Genomic DNA, 18,352 nt, shown 5'->3' with positions numbered 1-18,352 from the left:
CCGCCGGAGCCACCCTCAGCCGGGCCGGCGGGACACCCCGGGGCTGCGGGACTCTTGGGGTGCAGCCGGTGCCTTGGGTGCAGCACCGGGGCGCAAGGTGCGGGGCACACCCCCGGTGGCACCAGCGCTCAGGCCATGGAGGGCGACTCACCTGGGCTAGTGCGGGGCCAGGGGCGCTAGCCCCCTTGCACCGAGGCACAAGCACAGCTGACACCCGCAGCGCGGCACCCTTCCACCAGCACGGGCAGCACCACCCGACGGGGAGCACCTGGGGGGGACCACGGGTGGGTCACCCACCCAGCATGGAGCGGTTGGGGGGACCACGGGTGGGCAACCCACCCAGCATGGAGCGGCTGTGGGGTGGGGACCACGGGTGGGTGACCCGGGGCTGGGGGAGGCCGGCAGAGCCCGGTCCCTGGGGGCTGGGGAGGGATTCGCTGCTGCACGTCTATGAAATCCTGGATCCATCAGGAACGCCGGGTCAGGAGCGGGTGATGGTGCACCCACGGGCTGCAGAAGGACAGCACCCTCTGGGCTGGCACGCACGATTTTATCGACCGTTTAGAGAAAATTGAAACTTCAAAAAGCCTTCGAGTAATTGAATTGAATTCTCCAGAGGTTCTCTCTTTTTTTTTTTTTTTTTTGCCCCCCGGTTTTGCGGCTGATTTCCTGCGGTGCCACTCCCTGCAGACATGCAGGACTGTGACTTCCCACTGACTCATCTGATGACAGCAAAGAGTCAACAGAACTACCCCATCTGCAGTTGCTACGCGCTGACTCTCTGCAGGTTGCCGAGACATGTCATGACATTTATTGGTCAGTGAAAGCTGCAGAGAGGTGTCCCTGCGTGTCCCTGCCCCGGGGGAAGCCTGTGCCCACCCGCTCACCCTCCCCTCGGGCACTGATCCTCCACACACACTTACAGATCCCCTGCTGCCGGGCGCTGCTCCAGCGATGTCAAGCAAAGTTTATGGCTGTGTATCTATTTACATCAAGGCCGTCACACGGAAAGATGTGAGAGTCTGGAAAAAAAATCCATTAAAACACAATCAATAAAGTCTAATTCAATTAAACGACCATAGCCACTCGCAACTAAAATTAGAATAGCAATGATTTTCTTTCAAGGGTTTTTCTTCTAAATCCTTTACTAAAGCATGGCACTGTGGTTTCTCTCCGGTGACCTAACAACCCCTGCCCCCAGACTATGCAAGTTTTATCAGATAAATTTGTGCACCAAAAAATAAGAAAGAAGCAAAAATGAAGATGGAGTCAGGGGGAGTTATGCCTAAACTTCCACTGCTCCCCAAGCAGCAGGCAGCAACAGCTCCTTTTTTAAAACTATCAAAGAAATTGGAGAGGAGATTTAATACACTGAAATGATGGGGTATATCTCATGGCACAGCAGCCACTGCCCTTTCCTGAAATTATTGAGCCAAGCAGCAAGAAGGATTCGAATAAAAACTGACTTTAACAGAGTGATTTTATTTACAGAGCAAAGTTGGTGACAGGCCACGGAGGTGCCCCAGCAGGGGCAGGAGGTGCCTCCACCAGCAGCTCCACCAGCAGCACAGGCTGGTCCAGCCCAGGGGAAAGCAGCTGGAAACATGGAGCTTAGCTTTTTTTCAAGGGCTTTTCTCCCATCATTCTATACTTCATCTTTTAATAAATGCTAATTGCTTATCGACTTTGGCCTGGGTTGGGACTCCTTAGCAACTATTCCACATCCGGATAATCTGATTGCTTACACCATTTTTATTTCCTTTCCTCTCCACTCCCACACCTAGCAGTGCACACTCTCTTTAGTATCCTTTTGAACCCAGGCCAAGTGAAAGTTGAAGGTTCAGTCATTTTTTTCTGTAGCAAAAGAAGTGAATAAAAGTTAAACAGGAAAAAGGCAGGGAAAAGGACCTTAATTTTTAACTTAAATATTTAGCTAAAATTTTCAATAGAGGTCATTTTTTCCATAGACCCAGCAAAGAAAAAATTCATCCCAACAACGTATTGTGCAACAACACACTCTGCACAAAAAGGACAGTGGTTTCTTCGAGCGGTTTTGTACCACTTTGTCCATCCGTCCCGCCAGCGGCCTTCAGGCAATAAACCAGATGTGAAGCACTCAGCAAAGCGCTGGCACGGAGCTGTAACCCCAGCTGTAAATCCAGCCTCGGGAGAAGGGCAGCGGCGCAGTCGGGGCTGTTGCTCCTTGGGACCATGGGGGATCAGTGGGATGTTGGTGCTCTGGGTGCAGCAGCCCATGTGGCAGCTGCCCTTCCCTGTACATCGCAGGGCTCTTGAGCAGAATTTGGCCTTTTGCATCCTGGTTGCTTTCAGGATTATTGGGAAACAAAGACTGCTTTATGGGTAGAGAATGAAAAAAAAGCAAAATCATTTCTGCTCTGAGGAACAGATCTTGTTTCCTTCCTTCCTTCTTTACCATTCCCAGATGACCCTCCCAGCCATGGTCTGAGCAATGGAGGGGGGCAGCCCCAGCGTGCCCCCCATCGTCTGCACGGGGGTTTGAGATCAGGAGAGGCACCGTGTCTGGGAGCTGCCTGGCCACCAGTGTGTCACCTGATGGTGGCAGTGACCGCTGTGCCAGGCAGCTCCACCAGCACCCTCCTCTGCTGATGAGAGAGCCCCCCCTGTGCTGCCCTGTGATCGGGTTGTTCTTGGGGTCATGTTTGGCCTGAAAAAATGGATTTCCTTTGAAATGAAGTCGGATGACACTTTAACACAAGTGAACACGTGTTTCAAGTTTTCGCCAGGAGGCAAAGAAGTAAAAACAAGCTAACCTGTGAATCCGTACTTGCTGGAATGCCATCTTGGTGCTGTATATTATTACAAATGAACTAATGTATGCCTTGCAGAAATACCTTATGTGTATATTTATACGGGTAGATGTTTGTCTGGATGTATGTGTATATGCAGAGAGGGAGAGAGATTTCAACACCGCTCTGGGCAGATACTTTTTTCTTTTAGATTGTGCTGTATGACGAGGATCTTTCCATCCTGGCTCTTCCTTTGCTCACTAGATGCAGATATAAGGAAGGAAGAACACTGTCATTGCTTTTTTGGTTCTCTTTAAGCAGTTGCAAAAGCACAGCATTGAATTTTTTCCACTGTTTTAAAAATACTCTTCCTCCCTCTTCATGATAATTCACTGCAAGACCCTGTTTATTCAGCAGCAGACATCTTCCCCTGCCACATACTTAATGCTGTATCATAGAATGGCTCAGAATATTTTGCATTTGAAAACGTATCCTTGAAATTTGGAATGAATTGTGATGGCATTTGGTTTCTCTATTTTTAGCTAAAAGACATTGAAAAATGTCTTTCAAACCAGAGAGACCAGGCTCTGTGAATTTGCAGGGAGTGAATTCCTGCTTCGTAGACAGGAATAAAAAAACTAGGAGCATAGTTTAAACTGTAAAGGTAAATAAAAGTTGGCTGGCCTTTACAGGTCTGCTGCTGCTCTTGCTGGAATCCGTGATAATCCTTAATGGAAATTTAATCTCAGCACAGATTTTTCATCACATCTTTCGGGGCCTTGGAAGCGTTCTGTGGGACTCTGCAGTGGACATTTCCCATTAGTTTTTTGGAGCATCCTAAAAGCAGGGGGAAGTAGCAGCTCTGACCACCGGCTGTTCTGCTCAGGAAAGGTCTGTTTTAGCCTGGCTTGCACAAGCAGAAGGGTGTGGGGAGCAGCGGCGCGGGCCCTCGCTGACATCAGTGGACAGGCAGCGCATGATGGGGTGACTAATGGAGTCTGGTGTCTGCTTCAGTGTAATCGACTTTATCACGGTCTCATGTGATGATATGTTCTTGGATTCCTCCTAACCACGGGCTATTTATGAGAGATCCCAGCCATTTGGGACACCGTTCGTGTTCTCTGCGTTATTCAGCAACAGCTTTCTTTGATCGTAAGAGGACAAGAATCGGAATTAATATCAAATGTTAATCCAACATCTGCACGGTTTGCTTACAGCAGGAATGGGCTGTGGCTGAGCGTTCCGGGCTGAGCCTTCGCAGGTGGAAGGGCTTTTCTCCACCACTGGCAGATCAGGGTTCAGCTATCGTCTCTTTGAGCATCTGTGCAACTAGAAACGTCATCTTTCAAAGATTTCAGTGGTTTTGCTAACACATGAAGAGCACTGATTTTTTTCCCACATTACAGCTGACCACACACAAATGACTTTGAAGGTACGTCACATCTCAGCAGAAACGTGTGGTGAAAAGCCAGCAAGATGCGTCCATCCTTTCCAAAAGCTTGTGTCAAAGCCATAGCACCCTGAGGGTCTGCACCCCGGGGCTGTTGAAGCTTGGGAGTTGTCAGGGCAATGCCCTGGAAAAAGGAACAACTGGGCCCTGGGCTATAGCACCCAGCTAGCTTTAGAAATTTATCAGGAGATTTTAAATATTTATAAGTTTTTGGCACATAATAGCCTTATCCAAACACAGGACAGCATTGTGCGCTGCAACAAAAGCCATGTGCAACAAATGCAATAAAATAAATTATAGCGCACTCAAAACACTGTGCAGATGCTAATCCTCGCAGCGCCACGGGGAGACTCAGCCGCTAATCCACCACTCAGCCAGTAACTTTAAAGACAGAGAAGCTGAGGCTCAAAGTAGTTAAAGGTTTGGTTTTTCGGAAGCCGCAGACAGCGTAACTCGATGGGATTTCATGACTAAGTGACCATAAATGGCATTGCCGCGCAGCCAGCAGCACCCATCCTGGCTCAGCAATCACAGCCAGGTCCCTGGGAGCAGCACCCAGTCTCCTACGTCAAAGGTTTCCAAACACACTGCATGTTTTCTTCTCCAGGTACACTATTTACTGAGTTTTAAAAAACAATAGAAGTGTTTCTTCTCGATTGATAAAGTAGTCGTTAAGCCTGTCCTTTTGTTACCGCAATTGCTACCAAGCGAAGCAAAACCGAGACAAGTCGTTCAAGTCAAAGCATGAATTCAATGGATTGCGTCATGGATCGCGTTTTCCTTATTCAGCAACTCCATGGAAGGCAAAGGAGTTCTGCATTATACAAATATTGGCTAGGACATTTGATACAACTTGTTCCGAGTTTTTCCATCTTCTTTTTCCTCCTACCTCTGTTATCCAGGAGAGACAGCAACACGAGAGAACACAGCAGCAGTTCATCGGACAGAGGGATGTCTTTAGGCAGAGAAATCTCTAGAAACGTACTGAAAAATATAAGACTTCATCCTGGAAGTTGTATGGAAATCTATCATTCAAAAGTCTATTTAGGCAACAGTTGCTTGTAGTAGCAGTTGTGTCTGGTCCATTTTTTTCATCTGTCTGTGTCTGGAAGAATACGATTTTTCTTCTGTATATAGAGGTCTTTCTGCATTATATATGTGTGTGTGTATATATATATGTCTTGCTGCATTAAATATGTATCCAGAAGCTGAAACTGGTGCCAAAAGCAGCCATCCATCTGGCAAACACAGTGCTTTGCCAGAACTTACAGTGCTGCTGTTGTTTTGGATCCTGGAGAGGCTCGCAGCTGGAATTTAAAGCTCTGGTTTTGACACAGGCTGCAAACGGCCCAAAAGCAAGGCTGCTCGTGCTTTTTGCTGTCCTGTGACAGCTGAAATCAGGGGAGACAACCAAACTGGAATCCATTTAGCACATTCTGGAAGAGCAAAGACAGGGCTTTCCCTGGGAGTGTGTCTCATTCAGGAATTCACCTAGTTTCTCTGTCCAAAATACTCTTGCTGTTATTCCTATGGAAATGCTGCAAAGTTAATCTATTTTTCCAGGTTCATCTATTTTTCTGATCGATAAACTGCTGCAGGGGGTTTCATTTTGCTTCTAATTTGTGAAGGCGGTTTTAAGTGAAAAAAATGCATGCTCACAGCCATGGATAGCCAAGTCTGTCTTTGCAGAATCCAAATAAAAGTTGTGTTGGTACCTGAGGACGATGCCTGGCAGTGCAAACGTCCCCACAGCAGCGCCTGCCCCGGCCAGAACCACCCCCCCCGAGCTCCAGGAATGCAGGGACGGCCGCGCTGTGGGTGTCTGAGCAAAACACAGCTTACCCAAATAAATGTGACTTGGCATATCAAACACGAAGTTGAAAAATAATTTGAAAGAGCAACTCATTTTTAAAATAACTCAGGATCTGATTTCACGACCCGGGAAGTCAGACCCTATCCAAAGGCACACAATGCTCCAGTGTGTGCCTAATCACAGCTTCCTGCCCCTATCAGATACCGCAGGCACCGTCCTCATTAGGCATTTTCTATGCTTGCTCCCAGCTTCACCTACTGCTTGTGTTTGCATTCAGAGTAACCATCTTAAGAGGGTTCGCCCCTTTTTCTTCAGGGTTTGAGCTTCTTTTCACGTGTTTTTACTCCGTGAGTTGGAGCTCGCAGGAGTGACGGTATAAAATCAGAATAAAACATCTCACATCTGCCAGAGCTCGTGGACTGTACAGAATTCCAGGTGTTCCCTGGTCACACTTGGGGTGTTGCTTTAACCTGGGGTACAGATGAATAGTTGTGTTTGACTGTGGAGCAGCAGCCAAGCTCCTCCTTGGGACAGCTGGGTGAAGGGGAGGAAGGAACGCTTTCCGGGGGAACGCTGTATATTTTTTAAACAAACCAAAGCCCTTCTGTGTGACATAAACAGAAATGTTGACCTACGTGCAGCCAAAGGGGGAGGTCGTTGGGGTCTCCTGGCGCACACCCTGGGATGAGGGATGAGGATGCCCGTGCACAGAGTGAGTGGGACCACGAGTGGAACCACGCTCACCCCAGCTGCTCCAGCAGGAGGGCACCACGCAGCACTCATCTCTACTGTCCCCATTGCGGTGTCCTCTCACAATGGTGAATAATTAACCAAAAAAAAAAAAAACCTCCACACTTTAAGTGGATTTGCTTTCTGCAAAAGGCTGAAGTCACTCTCTTTTTTTTTTGTTAGACTTTTCTCACAAAAATATTCCCAGACAGAAATCTTGCATAAGAAGCCTTGAGTCTACTGACTCATTTTGAAAGCTACTTTATAAGCCCCTACACGGGCTGATAAGCCTTGGCTGGCACATAAGGGCCCTACATTGTTCTGCTGCTCAGCCCAGTGCAGTGCTGGCAGCCTGGTCCTGATCCAGCCAAGCCATTAGGGTATTTAACTTCCTCCATAAAGGCTTGTATGTGTGAGGCCATGTATTTGGGGGCGTTCCTCTGCTCAAAAGGCAGCTAACCTTTTAAACATGTTGCAGAACCAGAAGGAAAGGCAGAGACCTCTGTGGGCAGCATCACATTGATTTGGGTGAGAACTAGGAATAATATAAGGTGGAAGAAAAGCACTCAGACCTGGCCAGCAGTCACCAGCCTCAATCAACTCCTCCTCTGAGCAGTTTAGTCACTTCTACCATTAATAGAATGTCCCATGCCTCATCTCTGCCCAGCAACACTCTATAAGGAGGAAAGGCGGAGGTGGGGGTGCGGGTGCAAGAAGCACCAGCTGGGGAAAAAGGGCTGCTGTCCCAGAAAATAATGGGAGATGCCACAACCTAGGAGTAGGCAAGAGGAAGGCGGCAGCTCAGGAAGCCCTGGGCTGTGTGCTGGCACAGCCCCCAGCAGGAACTGGGGGGCTGGGTGTCCAGGGACAGCTCCACAGGGTTTGTCCAGAGAAACTGGAGCCCCAGACGGGAGAAAACAGGCCAGGAAGAAAGCTGAGCAGATCACCCATCCCCACAGGATGATGTGGGCCATATCTATTCTCAGGAGCTTTTCTGAGAATGAGTTTTTCCGTTAAACCCCGAGATTCCCTGTGAGGACCCCTGCTCTGCTCTGGCTCTGGCCTCGTCTCCCAGGGCAAAACCTGCAATTCCCATGTTCCTGCCTGTCTCACTGTAAAATGAGTGTAACAGTGAGTCCTGGCTTTTGCAAAGCAGCTCCAAAATCAACAGCTAAAAAAAAGGCAATATGCCCAGTATGCTACCGGGAGAAGACGGGCATCATAAAGGTGTTACTGGTGGCACTAGCTGGGCAGCTGGCACTGCTTGCTCCTTGTGTGCCTGACAGAGACCTGAAATGGAACATACTACCAAGAATGAGCCCTGTCACCTGCTGTCTGATTGAAAAGGACCAAAAGTAAAAATAGATCCTTTTCCATCAAAGAACAGCGTATTTCAAAGGGCAATTCAGCCACACTGCAGGAGTTGGCATTGCACTTCACATCAACCATCTGGTACAGTGCTCCCAGCAAGGAAGCTTGTCTTTGTAATCCAGAGTGGGTTGTGGCTTCCCTACAGGTTAAAACACCAACAGAGGGGCTGGTATGACACAGAAGGGAAACAAGGAGCCCTACCAAGCCCAGTCCTGCTAATTGGAGTGAGCAAGAGCAAAATGTAACAGGGGAACAGGGTTGGGGCAGGTTTGAGGGTGGTCACCATGCCTTAGTCCCAGCTGCCTCATTACTGCAATGGTGGTGTTAGAGAAGGAAGAGGGAAGAATGAGATATAGATATGGCAGCCACAGGTAGGTGGTTTTATCTTTACAGCCGTGGTGATAACACGGATTACAGCAGGTTGGAGGCCATCCAGCTGGGGCCAGACATGCTACGTGGGAGCCCCGTGGGGGCCTGGCAGCAGGGCCTGGGAAGGGCTGCAGGAGCCCTGCAAAGCTCTGGGTTATCACCGCTGCCCTCTCAGAGACACTGGGTGCTTGCACAGGCACAGCACTCTGGCCACCCAGGTGCCTCCAATGGCCCTTGTTTGCTTTTGGCCTCCCTGAGGCTCGAGCCCGGGGAGGGAAGTGGCAGCAGTTCTGGGGACCAGAAACCCCCCAGTTTGCAACGCACACCATAAGGGCCAGGCGTACCCACAAGAAGCACCCTTCTCTGGTTTTCCACGTGGCAATGGTCTTCCGGATATCTCTCCTTCTTGTTGGACTTCGTATGTAAACTTTTCCTCCTCTCTGCACGGACTTCAGTCCCTTGGCACCAGCCGTCACTGGCTGGCAAGGTCCTGGTATGACTGTGCCCTAAAGGGTCGGGCTGAGGGGGCGAGCGCCAGCCCCCTGCCTCACCTCCCTCTCTCTGGGACCAGCAGCTGGAAAGGCCCGGCAGCGAGAGCCTTCGCTCCTGTGAGAAAAGCACAAATCTGACCAGTAACACACTGGTGCTGCCAGTGCCCAGCAGGCACGGTAACCACGGTGCAGCCACAGCCTGGGGTCTGGGAGCTCTGTACAGATGGACGAGCCATGCCCTGCCCTGTGACAGGCTGGCTCGGCCCCACAGGAGCCTTTCTCCTCCTGCTCCTTCTCCAGCCTCAGTGGTGGCGTGCCCAGCCACGTGCCAGACCAGGGAGGCACTGGCCCGCTGTGTTTCTGCAGTCCTCACAGCAGCAGCAATTTTTCCTTCTGCAAAGCAAAAATCCTCTCCCTGGTTCCTTGACAGCAGCAAGTTTCCAGTAGCAAAGAGGGACGGTGATGAAGTGGTTGCAAAGTGGTGAAGTGCAACTGGGAAAGAGCTTTGCCATTTGTACTCCAGGCTGGAAGGCTCAAGGCAGGAGAGCAGCGGCCGGTGCAGTTCATAGTTTCCCATCCTGGCAAATCCCAACCCCTTCAAGGGTTCTTAGAAACACTAATTAGTGCAAAGCCCCTGTAGCTGCCAGTCTTGGAGGATGAAGGGACACTATAGAGGCAACCACTGCCCCACAGGGTTCTGCAAAGGGCACTTCAACCCGAGGCTGGAGAATAACTTTACTCTGCTCTGGAGTACTGTGTGCAGGTCTGGAGCCCTCAGTATAGGAAGGACATGGACCTGATGGAGCAGGTCCAGAGAAGGGCCACGGAAATGCTCAGGGGGTTGGAGCACCTCTGCTACTAGGACAGGCTGAGGGAGCTGGGGTTGCTCAGCCTGGAGAAGAGGAGGCTCCAGGGAGACCTAATAGTGGCCTGAGGGGGCTACAGGAAGGCTGGGGAGAGCCTGTTTACAAAGGGCTGTAGTGATAGGATGAGGGACAATGGCTTTCAGCTGGAGGGGAGCAGGTTTAGATTGGATATTAGGAGCAAGTTCTTTACTGTGAGGGTGGTGGAGCACTGGAACACGTTGCTCAGGGAGGTGGCTGAGGCCCCATCCCTGGAGACATTCAAGGTGAGGCTCAACGAGGCCCTGGGCAACCTGGTCTAGTTGGGGGTGTCCCTGCTGACTGTGGGGGGGTCTGACTAGATGACCTGTGGAGGTCCCTTCCGCCCTGGACCACTCTATGATTCTGTAAGAAGCCTGTCAGCGGTGCGGGGGTTAGAAACGGAGCAGTTTTGCCGTGGGACACGGCCAGGGAAGGACCACCGGGAGCGGGTGCCCCAGGACCGAGCCCAGGCTGCAGGGGGTCCCTGCGGGCGGCCGCCTCCCTCGCCCCGCCACCGGCCGGGGAGACCCCCCCCATCCCGCAAACCCTTCCCGATGCTGCCACCTACCGCCTCCAGCCCGCACGGCCCCGCAGCGCCCGCGGACGGGCCCGGGGCGGCGGGACCAGCCCCGGCCGGGACGCCGGCGCGGCGGTACCCAACCTGCCCGCACCGCCGCTCCTCGCCCCGGGGGCAGCGGGCAGCTCCCAGCCGCGGGGCAAACCCCAGAGAACCATGTGAAACCCCATGGTTTCACTTCATTAGTTTAATTCTATAAGATCCCCCAAAAAAACGAGCAGCGGGGAAATCTGCGCCCGGGGAAGGGTCCTCTGGCTCTCCCCGAGCTGCGGCTGGGTGGGAGGGAGGGAGGGAGGGAGGAAGGGGATGTGCTGCCCCTGCCGCGGCCTGGGAATATCTCCTAATGCGGCAGGAATGCGGTTATGTCATGGCGAGTCCCCCACACGCCCTGCCACTGCCTCCCAGCCATCCGCCAGCCCGCAGCGCCGGGAAGCATCGTTACAGGATGAAATGGAGGCACAAATTCCTGCCGTCGGGGCTCCTGGCTGAGGAAACTCATAAACCCTAACAACCGCTCGCGGCGACGCAGTTACTCCATTTCCCACGTACCTGTCCCGTTCCTGCAGACCTGCGGGCAGGAGGAGGGGGGAAAAGGTTCTTAAAATGACTTTTCATTTTCCTTACATAGGTTGAGCGTTACCGGGGGCGATATTTCTGACCATGCACGAATCCTTCCAGCCCAACTCACTGGGCACGACGCACCCACGGGAGGGGAAAGCACGGCCCAGACAAGAGCAGCTGAAGTACTCTCCTGCCGAGCTGCTCTTTCAGAAGGGCTGTATTTCTTTTTTCAGCTGAGGAGCTTTATTATTACAGAAAGAACAGGAGGTTTTTATGAGTGATTTTACAAATTAGTTTCTCAAATTCCTTGCAGCAGCACAAAAAATGTTGCAGTCAATAAAGTTCATAGAAAGTATTGACTGCTCCAGCACGGCAAAGCTTTTCCCTCTACAGCAGAAACAAAGCAAAGTCTCTTCTGGCATGTTTAGACATCTGACCCTAAAACACTGCTCCTCATCTCTCCACCGTAGCCATCCGGCCACTCACCCTGCCCTTGTACACATCAGTGCAACCAGCCAGGAGCTGAACCAGCACAAACCCAGCTAAAAACATGATTTTAAAAACAAATAACTAATTATTTCCCTTCACCACATTTAATTTGGGCTCATGCAGAAACGCTGTTCATCCAATAGTCCAAAATATGTCACGTATTAGGAGCTAAAGGGTCCAACCCAATGAATGAGTCATCACCCAGTGGATGAAATCCCATATCTTCGTGGCTGCTCATAAATAAGACAAGCTCAACTTTGTAGTAAGTCATAAGTAAACAATGAACTATATGAAAATCAGAATCAGCTGTGTTATAACTGCACGGGCACAGTGCCCACGCAGAAATGAAAAGCGAATGTGATACCATCACCGCTTGGCTTCGGAGACTGAATGTGGGGCTGAAACTCTTAACAGGGGTTTTGATGTGTGTGGCAGGGCGGTCGGACATCCAGCCCTTCAAGGCCACTGCAGATGCCTGTTTGCAATAAACAACACATTATCCTGGCCATTACCACTTCTGAACGCAGCCTCACATCCCAACGGGCAGATTTTCTGAAGCTATCATCTGGTACCTTCTCACTCCAGCCCAACATCTCCCGCTCTCTCCTGGGCGGAAAAGCAGGGCAGCAAAAAGCTGCTCCTACACCCTGCGATGAGCATCGGTGTATCGCATACATCCCCCGTAACCGGTACCCTGAGGGCTGGGCTGGAGTCACAGAGCTGCCTGGGGATTTTTGGAGGGAGGGGGAGCTGATTTGTTAATGACAATTTGAACCAGCGTTGTAGGAGATGGCAGGAAATAGCAGAAAGTATTGATCAACCTCTGCCTCACTATAAAATTAACAGCAAATAAAATGCAACATTGCAGCAAGCGGAAGCCTGACCGCAGCCAAAGGGCCGGGTGTGAGAAGATGCACTCTCAGCATGGGGAAAGCTTCCAGTGAAGGGACTACGAGCAGCAGGGGCAGCTGAAGCCACCTCCAAGTTCAAGCTCCATCATCCCCATGGGGAGGGTGTCCCTGGCCACAAACTTCTCCTGAGGCTGTGACTTGGCTTTGCAGGGGCATTTACCACAAAAAAAATCTATCTTGTGGAAGACTTTGGGAAAGGAATGTTTTCTCCCACCTCTTCTTATACCCTATTTATGTCCAGGTTAATGGTGCAGGCGGGATACTCAGAGTGTCAGAGGAAGCAGATCCTTGGATTTGGAGGAAAACCAGGAGGTGCTCGGCCAGTACTGGAGGGGAAGCAGCAGGTGGACAACGTTGACCATCTCAGAGGATTTACAGTTTTCATTAGCATGACATCGTGCAGGAAACCATTAAAGGCCGAGGCATCCAGAGCTGCTATTGCCTGAAGAAAGTATTCCAGGGATAGATGCTGGATGGAGAAGCAGCCTTTAAAGACTTCCAGGTTCATGTGGGCTCAGTGATGCACTCTGAGGTGGAGATGTCCTGCTGCTCCCTAGCCCTAACCTTCTCCTCTTCAGTACAACGAAACAGCTCAGGCTGCCCTGGGAACTGCTATAGGGCCAAGACAGTAGCTGTCTGGCTATAGGAAGGGGAGAGACCAAAGCAGCTTTTTCCTGAGAGAGCAAAGCTCCAGCATCTGCCAAAATACACAAGGACACAGACCGCCTTGCGACTGTCCCTGCAGAGCAGGGGCTGGGGCAGATCAGGATTTCCTTTCCATAGTGCTGTGTCTAGACACAGGGGATGGGACCTTTAAGATGTATCAGAGCAATGAAAGGCCAGAAGAGGCACAAGCCTAGTAATTGCCACTTGGTCCACCCCAGGGGACGCAGGATCTCACACTGGGGAACAGGGCCTGACTCTCTCTCCCCCTGCAGCATTCCCACCACCTCAGAATGCATTGCCCTAAAACAGTGGGGATGGCGGGGCCCTCTCAGGACTACACAGATGATTGCCACGTCCTCTCAGGAGACATCCAAAGAGGTCCTCTGGCTCTGGTCCCCAGCTTCCTGACAGTCCTCAGCCCAAGCGGCTCCAGCTGTCAGAGCAGGGTGGGCAGCACCACAGCCCCAGCACAGGCTCTGCCCCCCCGGCACGCTCCAACTGGGGAAAGCAGTTTATTTTCTCAACCCCGTTATAGTTGCAATAGAGCAAAGCACAAACATAATCCAACCAGAGATGCGACTGCAGAAGCCCAAGTCTCTACTTTCTGTGCAGGCAAACATCGCCCATATATGTTCTCTTTTTAACATCGGAAAATTACTGTACCTTGTTAATAAGGCCCTGTAAATGCATTAATAATTTCCACAAAGGAAGGAATGTAAAACTTGCATCAGAACAACATTACTTCTAATCAAGTGATCTTCATAATTCTCCAGAACAAACGGAACTTCATATTTTCCATATGTAACCGTCTTTGTCACCCAAATCACTTTGCATTCAATAAAAATACCAGCTTTCATTAGAGAGAAAAAAAAAAACCACCCTTCTGGTGCAGAGTTTTCCTGGCATTGCACGTCGCTGGTTCCCTCACTCAACATGTTTAGAATTAAAACACAAAACCTTAACTCACCCTCTAATGATCTGTTTGTTTCCAGATTCATATTCCCACAATATGTTTGCTGACAGCAGTTGGGCTCTTTGACAACAGACAAGTATTTTTTTTTCCCCAGCGATGTATATTTGCTCCGTTCTGGTGCGTTACAGGGGAAGGGCGCAGGCTGTACGAGCTGTCACCGACACCGTGACTGTAAGACCAAGTGTAATTTATTTACTACGGACTAAATGTTTATACCAAGTGTTCTTTGTTCCCAACATTACCACTTGAAGGTTCAGCTTTTGAAGAAGAGAGCTATGAGAAAGCTTTAAGAGGATTTTTAAATTTAGCATCCCTGGCATGAGTCAGAGCCAGGATCCCAACGCCAGCCGCTCTCAGGAGGAGGATGGTCAAAAGCTGCGTCAGTTTCCGGCACTTCAAAACTTCTCAGCTTTGCCTTACATATCAGAACAGAATGAGAGAGAACCCTATTCTTGAAAGGATACATTGTTTCAAAATAAAGCCAAAATGTTACACCCAAACAGGGTTGGATACAGTGTATTGACGCTATTTGCAGCTTAGCTCTTTCTTCCACCTTTAAATTAATCCCTTGAAACTCATATCAACCTCACAAAGTGCTTTGATCTCAACAGAACGGAACACGCTGGGATGAAATCTGGTCCCACCAATATGTCCTCAGCCTTTCCCACCTGCCCATCGACGGATGGGGCTGGGAAGGTGTGTCCCCCCTTGGTGTCCACACGCGGCCACGCTCAGGCATCAGCGACAACAGGGCATCCTTTAATAAGCTATGACATCCAAACACAAACCAAACCTAACCCTCTAATACCCAGAGAGCCCTGGATGTGGTCTCCTTTAAAAGCAAAAATTGACTTGTATCTTTCTGGGTCAAGTGCGAGTTTCTCTTCTGTCAGCTGAATGTCGCACCTGGCTGATGGCACGGATAACCCCATCCCATACAAACATACTGGAAAACTGCACCCAGGTGTGGCAGCCTCCTCTCGGGAAAGACACGAAGGAAAGGGAGAGCAGCGAGGAGGATGGTGAGGGAAACCCACCTTGTAGCACAGGGCTTCAGAAGCCTGATCTGCTGCTGAGAAGGTCGAGGTCAGACGTGGCCAGGGTCTGCAGCGCCTGCAGGGGGAAGATCAGTGTCAGAAATGAAGCGTCCTCAGAAATTTTGCCCAGAGGGAAAAGCTCTCACTGGCAGAAAGCTGCAGCCACGCAAAGCCCAGGGAAACACAGTCACCAGGAGCAAGTAGATCGTGTGAACAACTAACTGTACCCTTATCCACCTTTTGTGGTAGATCCTCCACCACTACATATGGAAAAATGCTTCTCTAAAACGCACATAATTTAAATAGGAACTACTGAAAGTGGTTGTCCCACCTGTTAAATTATACCTTGTCTCTGACTTCACAGTCCCTGTTTCCTTGAGACCAATTTGTCCTGTGCAGAGGTATTCTAAGTTTTACTCCTAGAAAGAATTAATCTCACTGTTAACTCCATTTTCACAGCACTTAGAATTATTCTTATTTGTTTAATTAAAAATATTTTAGACACAACAAAGGAAAAACCTCCAGGTTAATCTGAAGAAAGGAAATCCTTTCCGTGGACTCCCCTTTGCTCCCTGCTGAGATGATGACTCAGAAGACTGCAAAGTCCCAGGAGCGTGCCAGGGTGTTTCTCTGGGGTGTGAAGCTGACTCTCCTTTAGTAGAGATAACAGCTTTATGGCACAGGCATTGTTCTGTTATACCAGTGCCCTGTTTTCACAAGGTATTTAATGAATAGACTTTCAACAGCAAAAACATAGGCTGAGATCAGGAAGGCAAATGACCTTTGGGCTTGTGATTGCATGTTCACATAGTTACACTTATTTTCCTCATTAACATACAGCTATCCCTTTTTTGTTAACACAATATATTTAATTTTACGAGACTTTTTATTGTATTTAAAAATGTGGAGGAAAACAGAAAAAAAAAAAATCCCATTGTTCTCCCACATGTTTGTTTTCACTACAACTACTAAGAGGAAAAGCCCTTTACAAAAACAGGATACAGCAGACTCCTCTGCACTGCGCGTCCCCCGCACACTCGCACACTCCGGGCACGGTTGCAGTGGTAATCAAGGGTCCATAGAAAGTCATAAATAAATGAAAAACATCAATAGGAGTTTTATTACCCACTCAAATGAGAGTAGCATCAAGTCCCTCCTGAATAAACCCCACCAGCGGGGGTAGGTTGGCCTTGGTCACATCACACTCTGCCTACAGGCGTTTTTTCCCTGTGACTGCCCTTATGGACAACCAGAGGCAGACAGGGATGTCCCCCGGGGAAACCCCACTGCTGTGGGAAAGCCTCGAGCCACAGGCTGCATGGCAAAAACTGTAGCACCCTGCACCCCTTTGTCCTAAGAGACAAACCCCCAGGGTCCCATCCAGTGTCACCGACATCAGATGCTGCCTGGTCCCAGATGTCCCCAAATCCCCCATGGACCTTGCTGAGCAGTCACAGCGTGTCTCTGGGGTGCCTCAGAGCGGGGCTCCCCGTTGCATTTCTACTAATGACTTTCCAGAGCTCCTCTCCTAACGTACCCCGCAGCTCCTTTCCCCCCACCTGGATTATTGCTTCCCCTGCCTGGTTTTTGCCCGGTGGGTGGAGGGGTCCCCGGCTGTGCCAGCCCCTGGGAAAGGCGCCGGGGCCCAGGCAGGGCTCACAGGCTGCGCTCGCTGCGAAGCACATTCCTGAGGGCTGTTGTTAAGAAGATAATAAAAATTGCTGTTTTCTTTCTCCCTGCACGTTAGCATTTGGAGGAGTTCATGCTTCCAAAGAATAACACTGACTTGTTCTCCGTGATACGGAAGAATAAATCAAGCGCAGTTACCAGGAGATCTGCATTTCTGTAATCCAGAGCCTCATCTCTGGCCAGAAAGTACCTTGTGGGAATTGGGTTGTAGCAACTGGAAGGCCAGTAAAGAGAATTTGAGCTTTTCCGACTCGGAAACACGGTGATTGCAATTCCATTTGCCTGGTCAGAAACTACCGTTTTGCAGTCATCTGCCTGGCAACCTCCTTCAGACACCATCCCAAGATCAGTTTAATAATAATAAAAAAAAGAATCTCAGATTCTCAGGAAATATTTTTTTATGGTTTCTTTCTAAGGAAAAAGATGTAAAGCCATAAGGATTGAGGTATTCTTTGAGGAGAGGAGAACAATATGCTATTTCAGTTTTAGTTTTGTTGGGATGTGGTTGTACTTGTTTTCTTTTAAACTGAGTGTTATCCCTGTTTCTTCAACAGAAATGACTGTGGATTTTTATTCAGCTTTGATTTCTGAACAAGAAGAATTGTCACTGTAACGTAAAATTATTACGTTTTACAGTGTAAATGATATGATAAATGTTTACGCAAATCCTTAGGTAAGACTACACCACTTTATTACTGAAAAATAAACATCCGAATTACTGACGGTCCCCTTGAATGAATGAGTATTTCCTTTCATTCAATAAACAGAAAAGCCAGGGAGGCAACACAGAGTTAGCGCAACAGGCTACGCCTGATATTACTTAGAATCAGATCACAATGTTTTCAGCTCAAGGAAAAAAAAAGCCAATTTCCCTCTATAGGAAGAAGGTCTTTCATTGTTTAGAAACTGTAAACTGACATCCCACACTTTTTGCATTTATTGGTAAATAGCTGCCAATTATTGGAGGACAGGATTAAAGAACATGCCCGTCAGAAATAGACCCACAACGTCCTGCCTTGCTGCACACAAGGAGCTCAGTTACAAAGCCGTGCTGTTGCAGAAGCCCCGGGATCCACCAGCCGTGTGTCCCAAAAGGCAAGAAATCACAGGCTGTGGTCGCTCTGCCGTTCCCCGGGCGGTGTTAGGACAAGCTCGCTTTGAGCAACCCCTTTCCCAAAATCGGCTCAGGGACAGCCCTCCCGGTGCTCCCTCCATCCCAGGGACCATCACACCCCGCCGTCACCCTCCCTCCCCATCCCTGGGGTCCCACCGGAGCCGAGGGCAGGTCCCGCTCGATGCCCAGCCCCGACACCCCTGGCACCTACCGGCCACCGCGACGGATGGGATGGGACTGGGACTGCCGGGCTTGGGCTGGGGAGCTGCTGCTGGCCCGGCAGCGGGAGGTCACCAGGCTGCTGGTTTGATCTTCAGTTCGTTTTCCATCCGAAAAGTTTAACTCCTTCACGCCCTGGGAGGCGAAATATCGTCAGGGCCGGCTGCACCGCCGCAACGGTCCCTTGCTGGGGACACTGAGCACAGCCCTGTGCCAGGCTGCTGAAGATGAGGACGTGCAC

This window comes from Calidris pugnax, unplaced genomic scaffold (assembly GCF_001431845.1).
Source record: "Calidris pugnax isolate Ruff unplaced genomic scaffold, ASM143184v1 scaffold128, whole genome shotgun sequence".
Taxonomy (NCBI): domain Eukaryota; kingdom Metazoa; phylum Chordata; class Aves; order Charadriiformes; family Scolopacidae; genus Calidris; species Calidris pugnax.
Note: the sequence above shows the minus strand (reverse complement) of the source record.